The sequence below is a fragment of the Haemaphysalis longicornis genome, unplaced genomic scaffold (assembly GCF_048455015.1).
Source record: "Haemaphysalis longicornis isolate Haplotype H1 unplaced genomic scaffold, Haemaphysalis longicornis Haplotype H1 scaffold_4, whole genome shotgun sequence".
Classification (NCBI taxonomy): Eukaryota; Metazoa; Arthropoda; class Arachnida; order Ixodida; family Ixodidae; genus Haemaphysalis; species Haemaphysalis longicornis.
Window position 1 is genome coordinate 44,393,064 of NW_027526361.1, and position 26,433 is coordinate 44,419,496.

Below are 26,433 nucleotides of genomic sequence, written 5' to 3' on the forward strand. Positions count from 1 at the left end.
TTCAAATTCAACTGCGCCTCTCATATTCAGTCTATTCCGTGCTTCACGTACGCCGACTCATATCAAGTAGTGATCGCGTAAGTCTCCTTATCGGAAAGATCATTGTACGGGCAAGTAAGGTGTTATTTAGCGGAAACGACTTTGGAATGAAGTAGCGCCGAGATACTCTGACTACATACTGAACCAAACGCGAGAAACATAGACTATTCGGTGTTAACTGGCAGGACAGAACACCTCAGAGGGAGCCTTCTCGAATCTGCTGCACGTCGGGCTGCTGCGTCCCCACCTGCCTTTCGAAGTTGCCGGGCCACGCCTGCGCCGTCTGGCACCGCTGTAGTGCGTAAACACAACGCGGCGTGGCGGCACAGACCTGGTAGCAATTTCGAGAAGGGGTTGGGGAGAATGAGGAATAGATTTTAGAGCAAGGTACGACTGTTTGTTTGTCCTTCCCCTGCAGTGGAGAGGTGAGAGGACGGAATAGTCAAGATAGCCAGCAGATAGGGAAATGAATGAAACTGAGCCACGATAACAACGCTTACTTACACACGAATCCTGCGAAATTCAGCCTGCATTGAAGCTCGCAGCACTAGTGAGTGGTTGATTGAAACTTATTGATTGGCCTATTGATTTCGTTAATCTGTTAAACACTTCATTCAATTCGATTAAAATATAGTTGATGGAGTGATCTGTTCGCTGGTTGCTTAGTTGACAGCCTGGTTAACGTTTGATTGCAAGGTTTGATTAAAATTGTTTACTTGATTCGACATTTTGTGAATACTTCACCAATTCCTGTGTTTGCACATGCGCTACTCTGTAAATATATGTTTGAATGACGACAGGAGTGGCTACTCTTAATCTAAGCGTCGGCTGAAGGTTGAGAGACTATTTGATTGCAATGAATTGCCCGGTTTGTCGCTAACTATTAATAAATTACCTCTTTAATGCCTGCGCTACATGGAAACTTTCCATGGACAGTTAACCGTTAGTTACAAATGCCGCTAATAGTTAATGAGCCACTAGATAGACAATTGGGCTCGAAGGGTCTCGGAAGGCCCTTGAAACGGCCGTGTAGCCCAGGTACTATTCGACTGTTTATGTGAATTCTGGATTGCAATATTTATTTGACAACCAGTTTTATCAAACCTTGGCCAGTCTTTCGGTGCGGGCACCTGCCACTCAATGTAGGTGCGGGCACCTGCCACTCAATTACTTGTGCGCTATGTTCCACCGGAGGTTGCTCCTAAGCCCGGTGGAGAAAAGATAAGAGTGGCGGTATCAGGCGAACGCCACCGGCTACAGTTTCCGCGGCTGAAACTAAGCGCGAAGGAAAGTGGAGAAAAGCGGGACACGGCCCATTTGCATACGTTTCCGAGTTGCTTTAATGTAGCCATCCAGAGGCGCAGTTCGCGCATACGGCCCTCACCGCCGGCAGTAGCACTCGACTTCTCGGCAGCCACACAATTGTAATCGTGGTTACGGCCTCCCACCACCTTCTTTTCCCTTTCCTTTCTTTAAACGCCCTCGCTGCCATCCGCAGCAGACCACTTGTTTGAAGCTTGGTCGCCCTTGAATTGGGCGATTCCAGCCAGCTTGCCCAAAAGAGTGATTATTAGCCTAATGAATTGCCCTAAGTGAGGCGCGCGAGTGCAGGGACTGGAGTGCCGAAAGCGAGGAGTTGGAGAGTTGGCCTGTTCGAGTGCATTTGATTTCTGTGTTGCAGAGAAAAATTGTGGTCCACTGGCTGCTCAGTTCTTTTTGTTCTGTTTTCGGCACGCCTAAGTGCAGTCGAACCTCGTTATAGCGAAGACTGATATAACGAATTATCGGATATAGCAAACTAAATACGACGTTTGTTTGGTCACGCTTCATTTCAATGACACGTATTTTTTTATAACGAAACCAAAACCTTGAAAGCCTTGTGTTATCGGCTACAACGAAGAAAAAATTGGTTTCCGCGAAGCTCAAAATTCGACAGCTAGCATATAAAAGTAAAATAAAAAAGTGGGACAAAACAACCATTTAGTAGCTTGAAAAACTGCACAAAGGGCCCTTTATCGCATGGACACAGTGAAAGACTTCATTCCGCTTATACTGTGTAAAGCCAACAGGTGAAGGCCACATCCTCCTTCAAGTAAATAAGAAGTCCGGCCTGTTTTGCCGAACGAACTCTGTTGTAATTTCACGTTTTCACGTTCCGGTCTGTTTAATTTGAAATGCCACAACGAGACATATGAGGATTACCTCGTTTGTAGTGGGTTCCAAGCCTAGAACAATGCGTTTTTATCTAAGATTGTTGCGCGAGCCGAATTGCCGATTTATTAGAGCCGATTTTTTCCTCTATGGTTACAACAAATATCGAATATAACGAACTAATTTACTGCCCCGATACTACTTCCTTATATCGAGGTTTGGCTGTAATTAAGAAACTTTTCCTCATTCTCAGTTGTGGAGAGCCGAAGACAACGCAGGCACCTAGAACGAGGAGGCACGGGAAGAAGAGAAGGTTGGCGGACAGAATAAAAATGGTTCCTAAGTAAACTGCCTCGGATCGTTACATTGGCGCAGCCCACAGGATTACTGAGACGGACACTATGTGGAGTACTCCACATGCTACGTGGAGCTTCCGAGGCGAGTTTTACTTCTCGTCATGCCAAGTCGACGACGAGGTGCCATACGACCTGCCCGAGTGCATCCCAACACCGCAACTGTGTGACCGGGTGGCTAAGAAGGCTGGTTAGACAACCGAGGACGTGACTACCCAGTCTTCTCTCAAGCTCAGGGTTAAGCTGTCCGAGTTCCAGGAATACTTCATGGTGCTAGCCATGAGGGAATCAGGGAACACGAACACGTTACCGAGCGTTAACGCTGCCACCATGGAGCCATGCCTTCATCAGATTCTGCGGGAGCAGTAGCGGCAGACAGAGAGGCAACAGTTCAGTAGGTCATGGAGACCCTCGCCACTACGGTCCAAGCTCAACAAAGAAAGCGCACAGAAATGGTGAAGTCGGATCTGTTTAATGGAGATAGTTCAAGACCTGAGGAGTGGATTCGTTTCTGTGAATATTGTTACGATTCAGCGCGCCGCCGGAGCGGCAAACTTCGTGCAGCGCTTTTGTGCTTTGTGGCAGAGCCACAACTACGTGCGCCTTCCGCGTGGGTATCTCTCTGTCGGTGACTCAAGCTTGCAGTGACAGCCAACAATCACAGCATGCCGCAACGTGTCTGTGAACGGCCGGATCGCTGGCTCCTCGCTGTCGGCGTGATTCAAACTTCGGCACCGGCGAACGCGACGTGTGGATACAGGTCTGAAGGACGTGGAAGCCGCGGCGGCTAACCCCCATCTCCCCCTCTCCTGGACTCAGCATGCCCCACTATTACCAACCCCTCACGAACTCTGGCAAGAGTGTTGTGTGTGTCTGTACTGTTCGCGCTGTGTGCAGAAAGCAGCGAAAATGCTTGTTTGACGGTTAGCGCTATACGACCCAAAGCGCCGAAGTGCATTATTTTAGGAGCAGCGAATCAATGCTGTCACTCCGCTCGAGTCCTGTTCTTGTCTTTGTTGTTCTTGTTCTTGTCTTCTTCGGCTTATCTCTCTCCATGACGTAAATCAGTTAAATTTTCCTTCAGCTTCTTGTCGTCATCTTCAAGGCAGCAACATTTCCTGGCCGCTCACCACCACGCTATACCACTTGTATGACGCAGGCGGCGGAGCTCGACTCGGGGACGCCTGCCCGAATGCAACAACGGGTTGCCAGGATGCATCGCCGCAACAATATACACCCGAGAACTCCTGGCACAGATCTCTCGACCGAGTAGAAAACATGCGGCTGTTTTCGACGGAACTTGCAAAGAAGTGGTATAAGCTGCGCTTCTCCACGCACGTGTCCGACAGCTGGGACAGGTGGAAGGCAAGCTTTCTTGCACAATAAAAAAAAAAAAAATCCCAGCGGGAAGGTGGGACTGTGCAATTTTCTATAAACACCGATCAAGCAAACCCTTGTAGTATTTTTACCAGAAAAGGCTGCGAATGGCTGGTTCTAGTCTCACAGAGTCTTCAACTGTGCCACTGATTATTTACAGGTTTCCTGTGGCTATTTAGCAGACAATCGAGTAACTTTGGAGTGTTTTCAGGCCTTGCGCACGATTCTTCGAGAATTCATGGTACGCGACGTTTCAGTTTCGAAATTGGGCAAGCGTCACAGAGGTCTGGAACTTCTGAAGTGTCATCGGGTACACGAACTTCGTACAGAGGAAATGGCGTGATAAATGCGTCCACCTGCAGTGACAATATAATCCCGGATGAGTCGCGTCAAGTCGAAGTACATAGTGACGCTGAAGCAACACAGAAAAAAAACAAAAACAAATCAGGGTGTTTAATACCACCCGGCGACAAAAATTGAGACTGTTCGCCTTACCCCATTAAATCTTTTTATTCATAACTTTGAGAGTTAACGGCAACGACGTCAGGGCACTAGCTGATAGTGGCGCTTCCGTGCCCGTTATAAGCAAGTCACTTGTGCCTGAAAAAGATATTCTTAAAGGGAGACCGGTACAAATGCAGGGATTTGATGGAAAAAGACAACTGTACGATAAGTGGATAAAAGCCAAGGTGACAGATCAAGGTGAAAGCACAGAGATCGACACCTTAGTTGTTAATGGGTGCGAATATAAATTTCTACTGTCAAAAACTGACATGAATGTGATTTATTGTATGGTATAACGCGCCGACGCAACGCAGGTGATGAGGCACGCCGTAGTGGAGGGCTCCGGATTAATTTTGACCCCCTGAGGGTATTTAACGTGCACCGAATCTCGTACACACGGGCGTTTTTGCTTTTCGCCTCCATCAGAAAAGCGGCCACCGCGGCTGGGAATCGAACCCACGTTCTTGTACTCAGCAGTACAACACCTTAGCCAAGACCTGATATGAAAATACTTAAGATAAACCTATACTGGAATGATGATGTGTGCGTTGACACGTAGGCTTGCGGTTCACTGAACACAACAGACCAACTTGTTCGGTGTGAAAAGGACGTTCGCCTCAACTTTCGAGAGATTGTTTGCGTCGGTACTTACCCGCGAACAACAACAGATTTTTCTTTTCCTTTCAAGCTTGTTGATGTAACCCAGATTAGATGAAGGCCTTACAATATGTCCCGTGAAAGAAGTCTTTGGCTAAAGAAAGAACTTCAGAACCTGCAGGAAGCTAAAATAATACGCCTGACAGTCTCCAAATTTGACTCCCTCGTCACATTTGTGTTAAAAGACAGCGGCTCGTGATCACTGTGATTTTGCACAGATTACAGGATTCTAAACCGACAAACTGACCTTTTGCCATTTCCGATGCCATGAATTGACAACATCGTTGACGAGGCTGGAGGCTGCCGCGTCTTCTTACGCATAGACTTGTGCGAGGGATTTTGGCAGATTCCACTTGAGGCGGAGTACAAACAGTACACGGACAGCTTTTGTCACACCCTTCGACGTGCACGAATACAACCGACCACCTCTCGGTTAGAAGAACAGCCCAGCCTGGTTATAGAAGATGGGGAATGTTGTGTTGAAACCGTTTTTTTGGGCCCATTTTGCAATGTCTATGTCGATTATATTATAGCGTACTCCAAAGATGAGCGCTCACATAAGGTACATATGACAGCTGTCTTGACCGCCTTTAGCGCAGGCAAGCTGAAAGTCAATTTAAAAAAGAAGTGAATTATTTAAGCCGAAAATCACATTTCTTGGACGCGTGCTGTGCGGATTCACTAAAAGCAAGAAGGAGTCCGATGAACAGGTACGGAATATGAAACGACCTGAAAACATACATGCACTGCGGATTTTTCTCGGTCTGGCAGGACACTTCCGGAGATTTATTTAGGGTTTTGCCGCTCGTGCCAAGCTACGAACAAGCCTGCTTTAAAAGGTTACGGCTTTCCACTAGGCAGAAGAGTGAGAAAAAGCGTATCACGACATAGTGTCAGCCATTTCATGACCCCGTGCTCTCGCTTCCATACTTCTCACTTCCTTTTGAGCTCACTACGAACGCTTCTCACTATGGTGCAGGTCGCGTTCTATACCAATGAGGACATTCGGCTACCAACGATCGAGAATTACACGTGGCTGGGTACTACTCGTATACGTTAAACAAGTCTGAAGAGAGCTACTGTACAACGGAGAGAAGAGGCTCTGGCTGTTGTGTTAGCGGTGAGGTACTTCCGCTCGTAGCTTGAGGGCAAGAAGTTCAAGCTTTTGACACGAAAGTGTTTTATTCTGTTATACACAAACATTTGAGTGACGTCATATCCGTCACGGAAATGACGCCGGTACAACGAAGCAAGCGGCCTGTAAAGGGTGCACCCCTGCACACAGGGTCTTCTTCTAGGGTAGCAACCTTGAGAACTAAAGAGTACGTTACACTTAGGGACGTTCGTTTTCGGGTTTTATGTTTTAACACGAAAGTGTTTTATGCCGGAATGCACCAAGATTTCACTGACGTCTTATCCGTCACGGAAATGACGCCAGTACATCTTTGCCGAAGCGACCCACCAGCAAAACGTCGCTCGCCAAGCACACCCACAAGACAGCCGCCAACCCGCAAATCATGCTCGGCTGCAGATTTCGCTGCTCATTTCACTTTCGTGTTTTACCGATTCCTATGACAAAGAAATCAACCACATTTTTTTACTGACCTCAAGGCCCTTACTATCTAATGCACGACAGCAAACCTAAAGGACGAGTATCACTTTGGATCAGAAAGTTGCCGCAGGTCGATTTCGACGTATTACGCCGATCCGGGAAGTTGCTTTTAAATGCTGAGGCCCTTTCCCGTCTTCCGGTTGCCGTAAGCCGCAAGAATGGCGAAGAAGTCAATGCACTGAATGCAGTGAGGTGGTGGGAAGGAACGGAACTACGGTGCGTACATGGGCGGTTTCACGTTCCACCTACACTGGTGAGAAAAGTCCTGGAGCTCTACCACGACAGTCCAGAGTCAGGTGGTCACGATGGCTTCTGGCGAACCTATTACAAGATCAAGAAGAGGTTCACATGGCCGCACATGAAAAGAGATGTAAGCGCGTACGTCGGCTCCTGCCACTTATGCCGAATCAGCAAGGCCGAATACTATGACTGTGCCAGTCCATTCAAAAATACCACTTAGAAAGTACATGTCGAGTTTATGGAGCTGAAAAAGAAGGGTGAAGGGGTAAGCAGGACGGTCTTTCTTACTGTATATCGATGAACGCTCCAGGATAGTGGCTGCAAAACTAGGAAATGATGACGCCAATACTCTAATAGCGTTTTTGGACAGACAGATGTTTAAGGGTGAAAAATACGTCGTGTATGACAATGGAGCTGCTTTCAGGAGCCTAGCAATGACACTCCGGGCGGAAAGGAGAGGCATCACGCTAAGATTTGCAGCCCCATATTATCCCGCGGCTAATGGCCTAGCACAACGGGGTTAGAGATATTAAACAGTACATTAACTTGCACACTTACTACCTCGGGGGTTGGAAGTGCAGTCTGAAGGCGGCGGTAACACATCGCAAACGGTCGCACACAAGTGCGCTAAGGTGCAGCCTTTGGCAAGCCATCATGCTTGCCCGCTTGCGGATCACTGGTCTGATGAAAATCTTAAACTTCAAGAAACGAAAAGGACAGTTTAGGGTGAAAATGAAGTACAAGGAGCTGACGAAGCGTTTCTCCGACAGGCGTCACAACACGAGTATTCCGGCTATTTCTCTAAGCGATTTGGCCTTTGTGCGAAAAGGACGTGTCAACCTAAGAACTTGACCAACCGGGCCCTTCGAAGTCATCAAGACAGCATACACCAGGGGTGTTTTGAAAACTATGTGGGACATGACGGGTAACGGAACTTTGGAAGTTGCGGCCATCAGCAACGTGCTCCCCTGCACTGAGAAGGAGGACGGGAACAGGGCCCCGAGAGTGTGGACAGCCGAAGACGATGAAGGCAGGACTAGGGGGCAGGATAGGAAGAAGGGAAGGTTGAGGAACAGAATAGAGATTGTTCCCAAGTGAGCTGCCCCGGATCGCTACATAAGTGCATATGCGTCACGAGTATTGAAATTTCCAAGTGCTATCAAGGGCCAACGAGACAGACGTGACCCCTTTATTGCCAAATGGTGCAACAAGCCGGAGCTTTTTTAATGCCCCCCCCCCCCCTAAAAAAAAAATCATGGAAGCTCACAAAAACGCGCAATACTTGAAGCTGGAGAAGCTGTAGGCTGCCATCACGACCATCCCGACGGTTTGAGCTCACAATTGCAGCCGATTTGTTTCTTCTTCACTGCCGCAGCGACCTTTACTCCATCATTGTTGCTGTAAGTGGGAGCTTCTTTCCATTCTTTTGGAAACGATAATCATCGGACACCACCTTGGGGGGGAGTGCGCTATGACGTGTCTTTCCCGTTCCGCGCAAGTGTTGCCACGATTGTGGTGAACGCTGGAGTCTTTATCGTTCTGCGTAAGTGTTGCCACGATTTCTTTTCTTTTTCTTTTTCTTTTTTCTTTTTTCTTTGTTTCTTTTTTTTTTGCCAATCTTGCCAAATCTTCTTAAGTGGGTATACTTGGGTTGACGAACGTGGGCCGGGTACGGTGGGCGGTTGCCGCGAGGCATGCACACATGAGCGCTCGGCATTTTCTTTATTTTGTTATCTGCTTGGCGGTTAACAAATAAACCGCCCGGTTGATTTTGTTAACCTCCAGGTTAGCAAAATAAACCGGGTGGTCCCAGCGAGGCCCACGCTCACGTGCGGGAGCTCGACAATTTGTTAGTATTTTAAACTGCGGACATGAAAAATTTAGATTTGCTAAACAGGTTCGCTGTCAAAATCGAACGCGAACAACCATTTCGCAGAGGAATTAACAGCGTTAAACCCCTGGGTACTTGCGCAAGCAATGCTGGCACCGCGAACTCCGTGCTTTTCTACCTCGCTGGCACGCGCCTAAACCGCAACGCTGAAGAGAACAGCGGAACTGCGGTTTTCAAACGCCGCAAACACATCGCAAAACAAAGCAAAGAACATCCTCGCCCCGCCTGCTGGTGAGCAACCAAGCGCACCAGCCGCTCTCACCGCTGCTCTCATCACCACCCGCATGTCCCCCTCGTGTACAGCAGAAACCCATACTGTTTTGCAATTACACCGCATCTCCCGTGTCAATAAGCGGAACGGGGACCGAGAACTTCTACCGCAACTCGTTCTTGCGACAAGGTTTTTCTATCTCACGTCGTCGGCCGTCTGCGCCTTCCCGTTCCATCGATCGACGAACGCTCTCGGCTCCCAAGCGAACACCGTTGCTATGCTGCCAAGGGGCTTTATCCCCCTCGCTCCCTTCGCTCTTTTTCCTCCCGTTCACGTTGAAGAGGCTTTACACGACGGGAGAAGCATTCAGGCAGACAGAATGCGCAGAACTGGCTCCGCAAAGAGGAGTCGAGAAAAGGTGCAGGTGTTTCAACGTGGGCTTGCTTATCTGCGGACATTTCAATCCTTACAACCGCCCGGAACACGAATTAACCGCCAATAAGGCGAAAGCTTTCTTAGTATGACAGATGCCGTTCAGCCAGAAAACTAATGCAACTCGCCATAGACCGGTTGGTCGACAGAAAAGCTCTGATGAGATCTCTGGACGCGTGCGTGAAACCGGGCTTCCATTGTGTTAAAAAGGTTACTTAAATAATCCCGCGAAAGGAACAGTTCTAGATAAGGCAATACACGCATAGATAACAAAGGAGCAACACAATATACCTTTATCTCATAAACCACGTATCTGTACAGATTTAGACGTTCGTAGAGGCGTTTACTAAGCGCGCGAAAAACCGTCGCATAACTGTGTTCTCAGTTTGTGGTTTGGGACTTTAAAGGTTTGACGATCGCTTGGACGCACTTTCAGCGAAGTGTGGGCGCACTTTTAGCTTTCGCTCTTCTCTCAACTTTCTTTAGGAAGGGATGATATCTTCTTTTCTTCCATCGGCTATCGTCACGTCGGCTGACTACCTGCAATGTTTTCAATTTTTTGGCAGTATTGACGGGTTACAAATATTGTCAGCATATTTTACTTCTTTCATTTTCTTTCCCCCCATTTCGGTAAAGCACTTTATTCGTACTTCTTTACTTTTGACACGAGTGTGGCTCATTTTCGGCCACCTTGGACATTTTCCGAGGCGACAGCCTTACATCTCAATGTTTCATGGAACGCGTGAGGTTCAAGAAATCGTTGTGAGCTACACAGAACCGTGGGGAACATAAGACCTAGATTGCGCGCCAGGAAAATTTATAAAAGCCCTTTTCTTAAGAGAAAGGTTCTCAAAACGCGTAGCTTTTGACAATCTCGCATGCGACCAGCCATTCGTGTAACCCTCTCCTGCTAGGATGGTGAAAAACCGTCCGCAGTATTTCCTTAAATAAAATAAATAAATTCTCCCATGCAGCCCGAGTCAAAGTTAAGTCCGAAATCCAAACTTCTTCAGCAGTGGCGGAATTGCGCAATCGGGTGGTCGTCGGCATTATAACGCGAGAACCCAGGTTCAATTATGACATTGGCAAGCGTTTGTTCTTCGTTTATAATTATCATCAACGTTTTGTGAAACCTATTGGCTAAAGTTGGCTTTCGTACAGTGCGTTCTGGTGTTACGCTCTACGGCACAGGTGAGACATAAAAAGCTTCGCTTGAATGAGTTGATGAAAATGACATCAAAACGCTGCACTCTTGCTTAGAACGTGACAACGTCCGCCCAGCGCATCAATTCACATAAACACGTTTTTTTTTTCTGCCAATATTATTCTCCCCCCGCAATCATACCCCAAGCATCTTTTTTTTCTTTAGTAATGTGGACAAAAAGTCCGTCCCTGCACCCCAAGGCGATGATTGCTCGGCGGCGCCTTTGTTACACTGGCACCATGACACCAGCGGAAACGGCTCATCTGCAGCTTGTTTTTTTTTATTCGTTTGTTTTCTTGCTCAATTCATCCTCCACTCGGGACATTGCAGTCGGAGTCGGCGTCCCTACCCGCCTATTCCCGCCTCCTAACTCGACAGATGTTCTGGCGCGAGGCCGAGTCAGGCTGACCCAGTTCCGGTACACCCCAACCCCCGGGGCGGCTCTGGCGGAAATGGAGGAAAGGTCCGGGACGCGATACAATCGGATGAGATGGCGGCGGCGTTGATTAGAGGAACGGACGCCATCCCGAGGTCACCGTGCATTTGTCAGCCGTTTTCTTCGGGCGAAAGGACAGGCTGAGGGGAAGCACACTATACATAAACGCAGCTCCAGGGAAAAGGCCAACACGCCCCGGCGTTAGTTAAAGAGCACCATCGAAAGCGCCTAAACGGCTGCCGACGTTGAATATATGCACAGAAAGTTTTTTTCCCCGCATGAGAGCAAACAATCTGCGGAGATAATTACCGGTGAGAGAATTGCACACAGCACGTATATTATGAAGAAGAAAAGCGAGCAGATAACCTAAAGTGGCAATTATGAATGCGCTTTTAATCTAGAATGTTGCGCTTAGTAAACCAGGGTAAATGACTAAAAGGTCGTTAGTTTATACGTGGTGTGTTGTAGTAAGTACGTTGCTTCCCCTACCAAGCAAAAAAAAAAAAAAAGAACGAGAGTGCAGTGGGGTCTTGTTACCCGCTTTCTTATTTGCGATGAAATGACAAGATTTTGAAGCGCAGCAGTTTATTAGCATTAAAAAAAATACTTCGAGCCCAATATATGAGCGCCAAAAGGCGAGTAAGGAAACGCTCATACAAGCACACACAATTTCGTATTGACGCTACTTTTTGAAAATAAGTCGCATGCAGTATGGAACAGGTCGCAAGCAATACAGGAAATTCCTGCCGTTCTTAGTGGAAAGGAAACCCAAATATTATCCGAAGCTAGTTTTTACACTGTCTTCTCGACGCAAAAGCAGACTCACCAGACTCACCACTATGCCCATAAAGAGTACGCATGATTAGCAGCTACCCTCTTCAACTCAAGTTAAATTCGGCGTTAAGCCAGTCGCTTCCCACTACGTCTAACGGAACCGTGAAATTTTAAAGACGATAGTCTTTCTTGGGCTACTTACACGCAGAAATTTTGGTCTGTCTGTCTGTCTGTCTGTCTGTCTGTCTGTATGTCTGTGACTCGATTCAGCCACCCGGCCAAAGTGAAACGAAGCTGCGCAATAGTTTTATATACCCACAGCCAAACCCAAGCGTGCAAGTCCGGTGTCAAGATTCATACTTGTGAACATTGTTGATCAAGAACATGACATTACGCAAATATAAGGCATAAGATCAATACATAAGTGATATTCGCACTGTTCCTTTATTGAAAAAATTCATGGATGCTTGGTTTCTGCGCATATTAAATACTACATCAACTGCAGAAAAAAAAAAATCACCCAGTCGCCTGCTGTTGCCCGCGCCACTACAGCTTTTGGCGGCATTTTAAGAAATCAAACGGCAACAGTAACGAGAGGTTCTACTAGATAAGTTGCACGTTCTGCTTGGAACGCTCGTGGAGTAGGGCAACGTGGTTCTATAAACGTTGGAGTATAGGGCGCCTCGATTCACGCGCGTCTCCGCCGTACGGAAGCGCTCGCATCGAGACATTCGGCGTGGAGCAGTGGAACGCGTTAAATCTGAATTGACTTGAGAAAACCTCTAGCGTGTTTGTCTTCGAAGGAGCGGGACAGGAGAGGAATAGCATGAGAAGTGAACAGGAAAGAGAATGGAGAGATTTACTCGGCAGGGGCGGCGGACGGCTATCGTCTTCTGTCGACACTTGCAACGAAAGGAGCAGATACGCGGCCACATTTTTAAAGCGAGAGCTTTCTTAGTGAGACCGATGCCGTTCTGTCAAAAAACTAGTTCATTTCCCCATAAGCCGGTTCGTAGACCAAAAGGTTCTGATAAGATCTCTGGACACACGGCGCATGCGCGAAACCGGGCTTCTATTGTGTCAAAACGGTTACTTGAAAATCGCGAGTGAGGAACGGTTCTGGATAAGGCAATACATGCATCGATCATGAAGGAGGAGTACAATAGTATGCATATATCTCATAAACCACGTATCGGTATACCTTTAGATCGTTCGTAGATGCGTTTAATTAGTACACCAAAATCTTTGCGCGGCTTCGTTCTTAGTTTGCGATATGGGTCTTAGAATGTTTGACGATCATTTGGACGCACTTCCGGCGAATTTTGGATGCACTTTTAGCTTTTGGGCTTCTCTCAACTTTGTTCAGAAAAAGGCGGTAAACTTTTACGCCTTAAGTGCAGCGACGTGCCCAATCTTTGTCACTCGTACAACCAATGAGCTCGGCCGAAATGAAGGGCGTTATTCTTTCGCTCAAGCCGCGCTTCCTCGCCTCTATTTTGTACCCCCTTCTCGTTCTTCCCCGCATGGGACAGTTTAAAGAATGAATCACAGTTAACGGCGCCGGAAGCACCAAGGCGGCCCATCGCGATTAAGGGGAGCACCGGGATGAGGGAAGAAAGAAGACGCGGATGCTGTGACGTAGAGATGGGAAAGGAGGAGAGACACGGGCCTGCGCACGTGGACACATACCGACTGCTTCGCGAAGACCCCCATTCATTCTGGATGCCACCCGGGCTCCCTGAGTGGGCCCAAGGACGGGACCTGGGTCGTGAATATTTGAACGTGGTTCTCACAGAAAACCCCGGGCGACGCAAACTGGAGGATGGTCGTCGAGAAAAAATAACAAAAGAAAATATAGGGAAAGTTGAAAACACTCTCCGGCGATTGGAGAATAAAGGCACCACCTTCTCTGGCTGTTCAGAAATATACGCTGTGTAAAAAAAAAAAATAAAAAAAAAGTGAAAGAAAGAACGAAAGTAGCGTCGATATGAATGTACACGCGATAACGAAAGCGAACACCGTCCTTTCCAGCAGGAATCGATAGCGAGGTTTCTCCTTTCTTTTTCTAGCGCCATGCGTCGCACTTTGTATGGTGTCCGGTTTACTCTCCCCCATTTCTCCTTACGTCTCACTCTCCCACGTCCGCCAAAGGTCGCTTCGGAAATGAACTCTATTTGGTTTTTTTTTTATTTTGTGCTTTTCTCCCAACGAAATTAGGGGATAGAATTAGGCTGGCCGAATCCGGCCCGATGCAGTGACACGTCGTTCACATTCGCTAGGCAGCCAACCAGAGAAGAGCAAAAGAGAAAGAGAGCACAATTCAGAACACAGCGACCGTACATTTGTGCAGTTGGATATCATTAGCGACATTTTTGTTAGGGCTGTCCTCCCTCTTGTTTGTGCCGCGCGCCGGCTCTCTCGCCTCTTCGTTCCCGAAAGATATATTTTCTACTGCAGCTGTGGGAGTTTAGTTTGGCGCAGTATTGGTGCTGCTCACTCTTCAGGTATTTCTGTGTTTGCCCATTCACAGGAATAACTGATATAATGGAAATACTTATCTGTAGAGACACAAATTTTGCGGGAAAGTGAGTTGGCCTTAACATCCCGAAGATTCAAGTATCGGTACGTGTATATTATTACACCAAATACCTCAATCACAAAATGAGGAATGATACGGCTTTGTAAGCAGACACCTCCAATCTCGGGCGTCTCCAAGTAGACCCCAATGAAACTTTTCTGTCCTTGCCTAGTATTTCAGACCGCTGCGTTGTGACACAGACAGACAGACAGACAGACAGACAGACAGACAGACAGACAGACAGACAGACAGACAGACAGACAGACAGACAGACAGACAGACAGACAGACAGACAGACAGACAGACAGACAGACAGACAGACAGACAGACAGACAGACAGACAGACAGATGGACGGGCAGGCAGGCAGGCGGGGCAAATGTCAGCGTTTACCTAGCCGAAGAAAGAATAGCGTCTGGAAACAAACGCATCATTCAGGAGAACTGTTTAATCATATACGAGCAGAATCTCGACTACAGCGACAACGCAGCCCCGTTCCGCGAGGACCCGAACTGACGAAGAGAAGAAACACTGCGTGAAGAATGCAGAGTCCTCCGCGCGGGACTCCTTCGCACCGCGACGCCGCTCGCCGCCAGAAAAGAGGGCACTTGCGGCAGCATGGCACGAGGTCCTTCGACCGCGATCCCTCAGTCCGCTTCGGAGGCGTACACAGCGAGGGTGTGCTACACGCGGACCACGGATTGAAGTCGCTTCACGGTGATTTCGGGCTCCGGCCCAGTCTTCTGTTCCCAGCCAGCGGGCGACAAGTCGCCGCTACCAGTGATTGTGGTCCATCGTTAGCCACGTTCATGGAGACAGCATCCCGACCATGGAGTTGTGTGCCGCATTCCGCGCCTGCGTCACGGGCTTTCGACGCGGAAGACACCGTCTACGGGTCGTTATGCTCTTGCTCGTCGCAGCCACCGTGTCAGGTGGGAACCACGCGCTCCGCCACTGCGATCACGTGGTCACGCGCATCCGTTTGTTCGTTTGCGTCACACCAGAAGCCCAGCAGTATGTAAGCGTCAATGCACGTATGTCCATGTCATTGCTGGACGCTTCTCACGACGACCTTAGCGCTCTAAATCAGGGTGGCACTCTCTAGCCTCCTGTCGTGTGCCTGTGCATGTGCTCCCAATCACCGGTCTTGCCAGTGGCGAAGTTCAGAAGAAGTGATGTAGTGATGCAGGTGCTGAAGTGGCGAAGACTCTAATTTTCTTGTTTGCAATGGAGTTTTCGTCCTTCTTTCGGTGGGGTGGCAAGTCCCGACTAAAGCCAGTAAATAAAGGCTCTAAACAAAGTGGATCTAGCCCCGGCGTTCACGCGCTGTTTCGAGTTCATGAAATCCCCCACCTCACCGAGGGTAAGGCGGCCCCGGGTGGACATGGGTTTCACTGTTCGGTCCATTGTAGCGGGCCGCGGAAAATAAAATGCACTGCACTGCGCCAGGGGGCGACGAAGCACAGCGTTCGCGAGAGGACGTGTTTCTGTCAGCCGCCTGAGGAATTTTTATGCTTTTATATTTTAAGAAGGCCGATCGCGATAGTCACACGCTTCGCTCCAAGCCCCAGAGCTGGCTTGGATGGCTGTAACAATCAAAGCGTGTAAGCGTGTTGTGAGATTTCTTACTTAGCAAAAAGTCTGGCATCGACGGAAAGCAGACCGTGCAAGGATGACTCTTGAACAATACTTGGAAATGCGCAAAATAAGCAAAATAATCACTGATTCGTTACGCAAAAATACGGAGAATACGCGTAATTATACGCGTAATTATTGCAGAATATGGTGGGTACTCGGTATTAGAAATCAGCGCAAGAAAGAGGTGCAAAACTTTTCCGCACAATAGGGAGCTTTCAGCTCTTCGCGAGAAATCGATATCCGGCTTAGATAACCTTGAGAACGCAACCTCGCTATTGCGCTATATTATTTTAAAGCGCGTTTCAAGGCACCTTTAACGCGGTCACCCTTCATCGCTAGTACACACATTAACCAAAATATGCATTCTTGCTGTTAGTATACCCCGATTTTCAAAATATATAAATTTTCAGTAACTTTTATTCCAAAGTGCGCTAAGAACTCTCGCATTACTTGTGTCAGACTCAGAGACTTTAAGGCATTCCGTACGCTTGTGCAACTTCACGGGCTATACGTTCCTTACGTATGCGGCATTTTCTTAATCGTTCTAGCCTTATTTTGGTTGTTCAACCACCAACTGGATGTTAGCGTGGAAGTTTCCAAAATATGTTTAAGTACGGCTGTATTCCTGCCGCAGAAATATCAGGAGGCCTAACTCATTCCTGCGATCTCCTCCTTTAGGAAATACGCGCTCTCGCTCTATTCTTCCTCCACCACCACAACAGAATCGATTAAAGGTTATTCGCAGCTGCTGCGGAACTTGTTTTGTTTCTTCCTGGCATGCTCACGACACGCAAAGTTCGCATGCCAGCAAGCGTGCCGCCTTGCAAGCGTGCTTTGCTGCAACTATAGCCTTGATGCAAAAAAGCGCTCTCCCAGGAAAGAAACAGAATCCAGGAACCCGCCGCATGTTGTAGTGCCTCTTTTCGCGTAAGAGTGTCATGATCCGCGATATAATGCAGCCGTCATAATGATTAGTCCTGTTAACAACTGCAACCGCGCTAACCAACACCAGGTCTTTGTACCTACAGCGTTAAGAGGTTAAAATTTATAAAGCATACAGGTAAACCCCTAAGCCTAATTCTCCCACGCCATACCAACAAACTGCGAGACAAGTTTACTTCTTCCTTTGTTTAACACACCAATGCGTTCTGGAAACTGCTTTTGTCAACGCTTAAGATTTTTTTGGGAAGTGAACTGATAACTGAGAACTCCATATCAGGACTCTCCATTCTATTCTATGATAACTGAGTACTCTATTGTATGATAACTGAGCACTCCAGGTAGCAAAAATCTCAATAATTCATTTTAAAAAGTGTTTTAGACAATAAAAAAAAACTCATTCGCTCAAAAGCCTCTTCGTCTAAAAAGAGCTGAAACGTATTTTTTTTCTTGCAGTATTTTGTCCTCTTCTGTTTATCGTTGACGCAGTTCTGACATCATCGTGTGTTTTGTTTAACCTGGTTTTTTCTAGTTAATTTTTTCTGGCTGTTAAGTTTCACTTGTGGCTCGCAAACGGTGTGCTCATTCCATATTTAGCTATGGGGCAAGTGTCAATTCTATATCAATTATAGCTATGGGGCAAGCGTCAAGTCTTCGCGTTTTTATTCCGAGTATCAGCGGGAATTTTTCTTCAAAACTGCGTCGGACTGTCACAACAGTAAAGGTTAATGGGTTGCAGGGGAAGGACTATAAGAAACTTGTAAATAATAAAAAAATGAACTGTATTGTTATTTAGCAAGTATGAATCAGGTGAATGATACGCACTTGGTTTTGGGAAGATGAAAGATAGCTAGCCACTCTGAACATCATAGGTTAATGGGTGCAGTAGTAGTATAAACGTTTATTTGCCACAAATGGTAAAGGAGCGGAGGATGACCTCCGGCGTTGGTCTTGAGGTTATCGTCCCCTTTGGTTGGCGTCCCTAGTCCGGGATGCCATGTCCTGCCGAAGCACGAAGACCAAGTGAAAATTTTATGATGCACTACTCAATCATTAGCAAAGAGGCAGACCGTGATGTAAGTACGTAGGGCAAGTCGCTGACAAACTAGAAATATCAGGGGACCAAGTTCGCTCCCATAAGGAACCTCAGGCGGTACCTTTAGACAAGCGGTTGTCGAGTTATGAACGTCTTTGAACCGGGTTCTGGAAGAGAGAGAGAGTGTGAGAGAAATAAACATTTATTGGCTGAAAAGACTAGCTAGGACTTGATACTTGTCGATCCGAGGTGATAGGTCTCCTCAGTCCAGGAAACCTCTGGTGGCTGCCGTCTTCGCCAGGTTCACCAGATTCTCCTGGTTTTCCTGATCCTCGTAGACGAGCAGTGCCTCCCACTTTTCAGCAATGTCGTGTTGATCGGTCGTATGGGCGCTTGCATTATCTTGTGGTAAGATAAAAGTTTTTTCTATCCATGCAACAACGCCTGTATTAGTGTTAAGGGGCCTTAGTTTCAGTATGTGTGATAAAGAACACAGCAACATGCCTTAGAAATTTTTCAAAAAAATGCGCCATCCGGATCCTAACTAATGCGATTTCTTGATTTGCTTATTACTAAGGAGTGCATCCCGAACCTACATGACAATCAATATGATGCAAATCCCATAAACGAGCCCCAACCGTGAGTTATAATATAGATTGACTAATTTTGATTTATCCTCATCTAGCAACTACAGTGCGACAGTTGGGCCGCACTGACAGCATGCTTCTACAAATATAAACTAAGCAAAACTTCCTGAGGACAGCATGCACATATAAGAACGCTACGACGCGCGCATACCTTTCAATAAAAAAAAACAAGAAAATGGGATCTAGCGCTGGCGCAATACAGTCATCTGAAAAACACGTTACCGAGGCCAGACACCTCGCGCCTACCGGAATCACACGGTTCAGAAATCCTGCATATTGGTTTCTCGCGGCCGCGTCGATTGCTTTCTCAATCGATCACGAGGCGCACACTCCTCGCTTGAAATGAAGCACAACAAAGCGGCAGAAGTGGGTTTTTTTGAAAGAACAAAAATAGATACAAAGGGAAGCGCATAATGCAAAATCCATGTAAGCACGCCCGAGCTAACAAGGCGTGCGCAGCCGCCAAGACCAATTATTTGTACAGGAGCGCGGGAACGGAGCTGTAACTAGCCACCGCTCGATGAGAAGAGGCTCATTCCATAGGCCCCGCCGACCAGCGACTCGGTCGGCGAGCCGCTGCTTTTGCTTCGGCCTCTGTAACGGGGAAGGAGGCTCAGTGGCATCATGGGAAACCGTTATTTCACAGTAGCTCCCAAATGCGGCGGGTTCTCGGTGGAACGGCCCGCTGTCCCCAATCATCATCTGTTATTCCTCTCTCCCGCAACTCCTGCCCATGGAGGGAGCCCCCATCCTCCGCATCATTTTCATCCTTTCTCTCGCTTCGGCGCTCCAAGAAGCACCATCCCCGTTCTCTCCGAAATGCCCTGCCTCGCTAATATTCCCCCTTTTCAGTCTCATCTTTTGCTATCTTGATTCTACCTCACCCCTTTCTTCCTTCAACTTGGGTGGTTATAGTGCCTTTTCTCTTTATACTCCTTCTCCCCCTCCCCCCGCCACTATATCTCTCTCCACGGTCGTTCCGTAAAAAGCAGCCTCGGTGAATCTTCGCGGCATTCCTTTTGGCCTCTCACAGGCCCTCGTCGTTTTCTCCCCTTCTGTTCTCCCGCAGGCCCCTCCACCTTGTTCTGTCACTCGTGTTCCGTTACTACGTGCTCTCCAAGCCACCGGCGGCGCCATGCTGGCCGATCTCAGAACATGCGCGAAGTGCGTGAAAATGAGCATCCTCATTTCTGCGAGAATCTTTCCCTCCTGTTTTTTTATACGAGACAAGAAAAATTGTCCGGCGGCCTGATACAACGCACGGGCCTGAGTGCACTTTCTCTCGCGCCCTTTCGCGATGCTGTATCCCCTCCGGCGTCGACGCCGCTATCGCCGCTTCGCTCTTATTGCTACTACCTCTCTGGTGCTCTTCGCCTCTCTTTTCTTGCCGTTCCCATTTTATCATCCGCGCTGCTTGCGCTCTGCAATGCGGTGATATGAAGCTGGAAATTACTGTCGACAATATTCTGGGAGTGTTTATTTTAGATAGCGGAACGGGATACACCAAATGTGTCGCTTTTGCGGGTCGTAAGCATTATCAAGTATTACTACAAAGTTGAGCAATCTTTCCCGAGAGGATGCATTTATGGGCAAGATGGGACTTAAGAACACTGGTTGAAATGTGAGGGAACGTTGATCCCGGGACTCTTTAGACTGCGAGAAGCTTCGTTCGATTTTCCCTTACGCGATATTCATTGATTTTTATTATGAAACTTTTCTTTGAACAATTCTAAATACTTTACATTTTTGAATTTAATAAAAGATAGTCTATAAGAAGAAATAGTATGTACGAATGTAACTCACTTGATTGAAGTTCGCATTGAAGCATATATGAGGGTTTTTGAGATGAGGCAATCTTTCGATTACAGCGAAGTTGTCTGTTGTCATCCTGGTCTCTTTCAGTGGGCATATAGGGTTCATTCTGTGCTTACCCTTCTAACTAAATATGTTGTGGATGCACGAACAAATTCCAACATGTTTTCTTAATAAAGCTTACAACATTATGTCGTAATATCGCACACAATGTCAAAAACGCCTGCAATCTTCTTCTCTTCGTTGGTTCATTTTACCGTCAAAGTTTTAGCGGTTCCAAGAAAGTTGCAGAAATGTTAATGGATTCAACTAATTGTATATATCTTGTCAGGGTGCGCATGCTACCTTTTCTCCTTTTTTATATGACGCCCATGGTGACTGTCGAAAGCCCGGCAGCAACAGTAGTGTTGCGCAAGGGTTTTTAACCGCGGACGAGCATTCTTCATCCAAAAAAAAAAAAAAAAAAGAAGGAACAACATGTTACATTACTCCACACATCTTTCTCAGCAGAACTTTGTTCTCTTTTCTCCTTCTAGATTGAGTTCGTCTGTTTATTTCTTCTTTTGGGGGATTTTTTTTTTGTTTTAGGCAAGAGCCGACGTCTCCCCCCCTTGTCCCCGCACAGACCATCTTAAAAGTTTGCTTTTTCAAGACAAAGTAACTGTGATGCCGCCACACCCTGCTAAGTAAAACGATTTATTCAAGTTTAAACTGGAGGTACAAAAAAAGCCACGAAGTTAAAAGCGGCTAACATCCCAAAGAACAGAACGCTGAGTGATCGACGAAAGAATGCCGGAGCACTCAGCAACTACCATCGTTTTAAGTTTATTAATTTTTTCCCACTCTAAAAAAGAGTCTATATAGACTAGCGCATTATCCCTGAATCGCTTGCTTTAATTTTTTTGATGAATTAGACTTAATGATGTTCCGCTTTAAACCGCTTAATTACCGGATCGAGCGGTCCACATAAATTTGGAAACGGAGCGATCCGAGCCTCTCTGCCCTATCCTGCTAATAAGATAAACGAGAGCGTTGTCTCCTTCCGCTGTGTCATCCCACATCTTAGTGGTGAAACGGGGCACGGCGTTTCCCCTAGTGTATTCAATGCTTTATCGTACGCTGGCATTACTTTTTTCGCGCAAATGAACGAGTCTGCAGATTCTAGCGTTTCGCAGCTTTACGGGAATGACAATGAGAAGTTATGGAGACTTTGCGTGGCTTGCACAAGTAGTCTGCACTCGCCGCATCGTTAATTCCTGTTTCCTGCGGCAAACAACATTTGTCCCCATCGCTTAGCTGCCACTCGCTAGCACATACGAATTCAGGCGGTAAGAACTGCCTTAAACCGCAAATTAGTTGCATCCATTCCACACTAATCTTCCAGGCACGTTATTCAGTGTCACTCCCGGTTGTCAGTGGCATCGCATTTTTCAACGTAAATCTTGACCACTGTTTGCTTCTGCAAGTCAAGGTGCTTTGTTCCCATCAACAAAATTGAGTTTTCTGTGTGGTCGATGTTTCTGGAGTCAGTTTTGTAATCGTTGATTAAAAGTAATGTAAATAATTCTAACAAAAACATTTGGTTATTGTGTGTCTACACCATAAAAGGGACACTGCACTGAGCTATAAAATATTGACTGTCCTATCAATGTCTCAGGATAATGAAGTCTAGATGGCTAAGTGATGTTTAGATATTCTTTCGCACCCCCTTCCTCTCCCCCCTTCCCCCCCCCCCCCCCCTAAAAAAAAAGTGTGCTTTCGAAAGTGCCGGTAACCAGTGCTCGACCCTCTCTGCTGGTGTTTGCGGGCAAAATTAAGCGGATTGCGAGGATGTTTAACGCTTACAACTTCTGCGTAACAAACACTAAGTCACGAGGTCAAAGGCAAAATTTTGAAGGCTGTGATAGCGTGAAGGTTTATTGAAAATCAATGTGACATCACGGTGCTGGCGCTTGTACGGCTCATGCTGCTGAGGGCGCATGTAGTTTTCTCTTTTTATCATTGCGGGAAAATTATTTCACTATTCAGAGCAAGATGAATAGTGAAATAATTTTCACTACGAAAAAAATGAAAAAAAAACAACAACAAAACTTGCAAGCTCCTTCATGCAAGTTTTGAATATTGACACATGGCGCGCGGTGACCGAATTTGATACTAGTTGAAATAAATGATTTATATGTAATTCTGTGCTGGCTGCTGACCGCTTTAGGTTCGATTTTAGTTATTACTGGGCGAATAGGCATTCTTTGCTGCATAAAAATCGAAAGCGATAAATTTGGTGTCAATACTTTAAGCACTTTAAGGTCTAGAAAAAACCGCATACAAGGAACCGGTTTCATATATACCGCACACCTTTGAACCTAATTTAGGCCAAGGGGCAAAAACACAGCACATTTGCGCAGATAATGATCGCTGCGTTTCACACGCCTATACGGTACCACTTATACATGTCTAATTCTCTAAAAGCTACACGACCGCATCCTGGCACTCAACAAAGAATCATTTAAGGAGGCAGGCGCACGTGCATTATCTTTTGGTCTTGCAACTTTCAATATCGTGTTGCTTGAATCACGGCCCCTCGCTCAAGCGCGCTTGATCGAGGGGACATGCTTGGACACTCAGTACCTTACTTAAAACTCCATCAAAATAAGACGAATACACATGCAGAGCACACAAAAAAATCCTCGTAATAGTCTGCGGCTCTCGTGTACAGCTGTCGGAAATTCTTTTCTCCGATTCGCCCAGGGTACAGTGTAATAAAAGGTAAGGTGTGTCGAGCGGGGGAAAAAACCAAGGTAGAGCGCGGCTCCCTTTTGCGAAGAAAAAAATGGTGTGGAGTGCAGGCGTTCCCCGAATAACTCTTGTTGCAGCCAGCGCACTTATAAGTTTTTAAATCAAACTAAACAGTTATTTGACGGGTTTCATAAAACTTTGTATCATGAAATAAAGAAATAAGACTATTTAGGGCAATAAGTAAGGGTTAATTGAACAAACAAAACATATGGAGCCAACCGGTAAGCAGCGGCTGCCAGGGGCGCTGCTTACAACAGGAGTTCCTCAGCAGAAATTTTCATCGCAAATGGGATTCCCTAATCGGCCCCGAACGACACACCTCATTGTACCCAGGGTCGACGCTTCCCGCCCGCGCGCAGCCGCTCACTGCGTCGTCGCGCCCCACCACGTTTTATTCGCCGTTGGGCCACTTAAGGTGGGAAACTGCGCACCGCCGTTAGCGCTGTCGGGCAAATGAATGTTCCTCGAGGATTGCCGCCGGTGTCACCGACGGGCGCAGCGCCACAGAAGGCGTGTCTGTCACCCTTCCAAGACGCATTCATTCTCCTGATCGATCCCAGCCGTGCTGACTGCCGCGGCTGATACGGTATGGGCATTTATCCATATCCAGCGTACATTATCCGGCGGTGCAAAAGAGGAGTTGACCTCGCCGAACGCCGAGGTCGCCCCAATCATACCGCTGTCCACTCCGACTCCCACTCTAGACGCCTGCTACATGGCTCTGCCCCCAAGCTTTCCTCACTCGCCTCCCCTCGCCCTTCTCCTCCCGAGCCGTCTTGCACGCTCTCTGCCACCTTCCCTTCTTCTCAGCCTGCTCTCCACGCACGTCGGTATTCGCTGGCGTGTCCCCACTTTTGCATAGCGACAGATATCTCCGGCCGGCGACGACTGCCTAGGGGCTGTGCTCCAGTCTCGCGTGTATTGCGCGCGGCCCAAGATCTACTTTCCGCGTATTCGACGTTATTTCGAGCAGCATTATTTGTCCCTCTCCTCTCACTTGCACTCGGATGTCGGGGAGGATTCAGAGAGGCCCGGGCGCAGAAAAGTGCGTACTCCGGGTGAAGCGCTGGCGATATTCCTGAATGATTTTGCGCGTGTGTGTTCGAACTCGTCTGTGTGCCTATGTGACGTGTTTGGCGTTCCGTTCTGGTATACTTTCGGTCCAATACTTTTCCCTGCTCCATTACGGTTTACGCCAACTCGCTAAAACATGCTCAAGTTCAGGTTGTCTTGTACGCGGAGGATTTGGCATTAGTGATTTGCAGCCAGCCATTTCAAGAAGCATAGCTGCTTGCTGATTAGCTGTGAAGTTCGCAAAGCTTATAAGCTCGCTTAGACCTCAACAACAACAACAAAAAAACAGGCAAAAATTATTGCATTCCAGTCCAATTATTAAGTATAGCTCGGACAGTGAAGCTTTAAAGCTACGAGAAACAGCACTTCCGTAAGTGACGACTTCTAAGTACTTAAGTATAACCCAAAACTCATTTGTGCTTTCGGCTCCCCATAGAATAATTACCTGGGAAACAAACATCGGCCCCTTGCTGCTTTTATAAGCACGAGAACGTTTACACGCACAGGTTTGGGGTTTTTGAGCTATATAGTAAGAAAGAGTTTAATAGAGAAGAGAGTTCTGTCTACAGCAGCGAGCTTCGCTTGCTATTTCAGGTGGTAATAAAATTGGAGGGGTGAGGGGGGGGGGGGGGGCGAAGCACGTGAGCGCCCACACGCACGCACACACGCACGCAAACACGCAGGCAATAACAGACTAAACACATAAAAAAACAACCCAGTCACAGGAGTATTACTACGTTCAAAGTTAACGTTCGCAAAATTGTGGCTAAACCGCAGTCATGGACGAAAGACCCATGTGCCCGTGTAGCCCACGCAGCAGCGGCCACCAAACGCAATGGTCCGCGGCCATAACTTGCACTTAGGGGTTCGCCAGTACGTATAGGCAAAATAAGCCTCATGAACATCCGTGGATGTCATGCGAAGACACACGTATAGTACGTGTGTCCAGGAACATGTCATCCACGCCCCCAATCCCCTTTTCCACTCTCATATACGCCAAATGACATATATTTGCCACATCACATATATAACCATGGGGGATTGACAAAATATCACAATAGAGTTTCATACTAACACGTATCCTCGCACGAAGATCTATAGCGAGTACCTTACTAGAATATCTGGACGGCTACCTGTACTAGGCTGATACTCCATCTGGACATGCAACACATGCTTAAGCTGGGCTCTTCTTTTCTTGTTTTAACGCTACAACGGCATTATCGACGGTATAACATAATAACGTTGCAGAAGCATTGTAATCGCATTACTGCACATGAACACCTCTATAGGTCCTACCACCTTGTAGCTTCCGCCTGTGGTTTTCTTTTCAGAATCTATACAATTCATAATCTACAGAATCTGCAATGTTATAATTCGGAAAAAGAAATTCTTGCGGTATTTTTTTCCTTTGATGTAAGCCTTGCTCTCATTTCATGTTCTTTATAATAATTGTCTGCCACTTTATAATAGTTCTGTGCCACTCCTGCTGCTAAGCACCCTTGTTTGTTTGGCTGTAAACAAACAACCGACGAAGGGGCACAGACCCTCGTCAAGCCCAATCATTTGAGGCTTTTTGTCTATGCTCTGGACATCTGCAACACGTCTGATGTCGAATAAAGAAGCCCTGAAGAGGTTGTGAAGGCAATTGCGCAAAAAACACCGTAAGCCCACCGGCTTCCGCTGTTATAATTGCGCCCCGGTGCCCCGCCGTAGTGTAGCTGCAAGCTGCGACCATTCAGTAATTAAACTCGCTGTCCGGTAGAAAAGTTGCTCGCCGTGAACACAAGTGCGCGTTTGGGCACAATTTCGCTCCCAACATTCCTGTGCCGCTATTCTAGGAATGTTGTGCATAGCGGCTCCCGGAACGACGCAACGGCATTTTCGGCAAATTTATGCGCCGCAGTGATAGAAACTGCTTTCGAGATCGTTAGCTACACTGTGAAGCTAATTTATTTCTTCAAGCGACATCTGTTTCTGGAATGTCTTTCGCAGTGTCGGTACCTTTCCGCGACGTTGAAACGAAACCGGCCGTTTCAG

The 26,433-nt window shown here is 47.2% G+C and overlaps 1 pseudogene across 1 annotated transcript in view; it reads left to right on the forward strand.

Annotated features, from left to right (window-relative positions):
• Positions 1–7,851: 7,851 nt before the first annotated feature.
• Positions 7,852–26,433, forward strand: part of LOC144179736 (uncharacterized) — a 32,501-nt pseudogene continuing 13,919 nt past the window's right edge. Inside the window, exons 1-2 of the transcript XR_013324329.1 lie at positions 7,852–8,027; positions 19,787–19,881. The product of XR_013324329.1 is annotated as an uncharacterized LOC144179736 (transcript). The remainder of the gene's footprint in view (positions 8,028–19,786; positions 19,882–26,433) is intronic.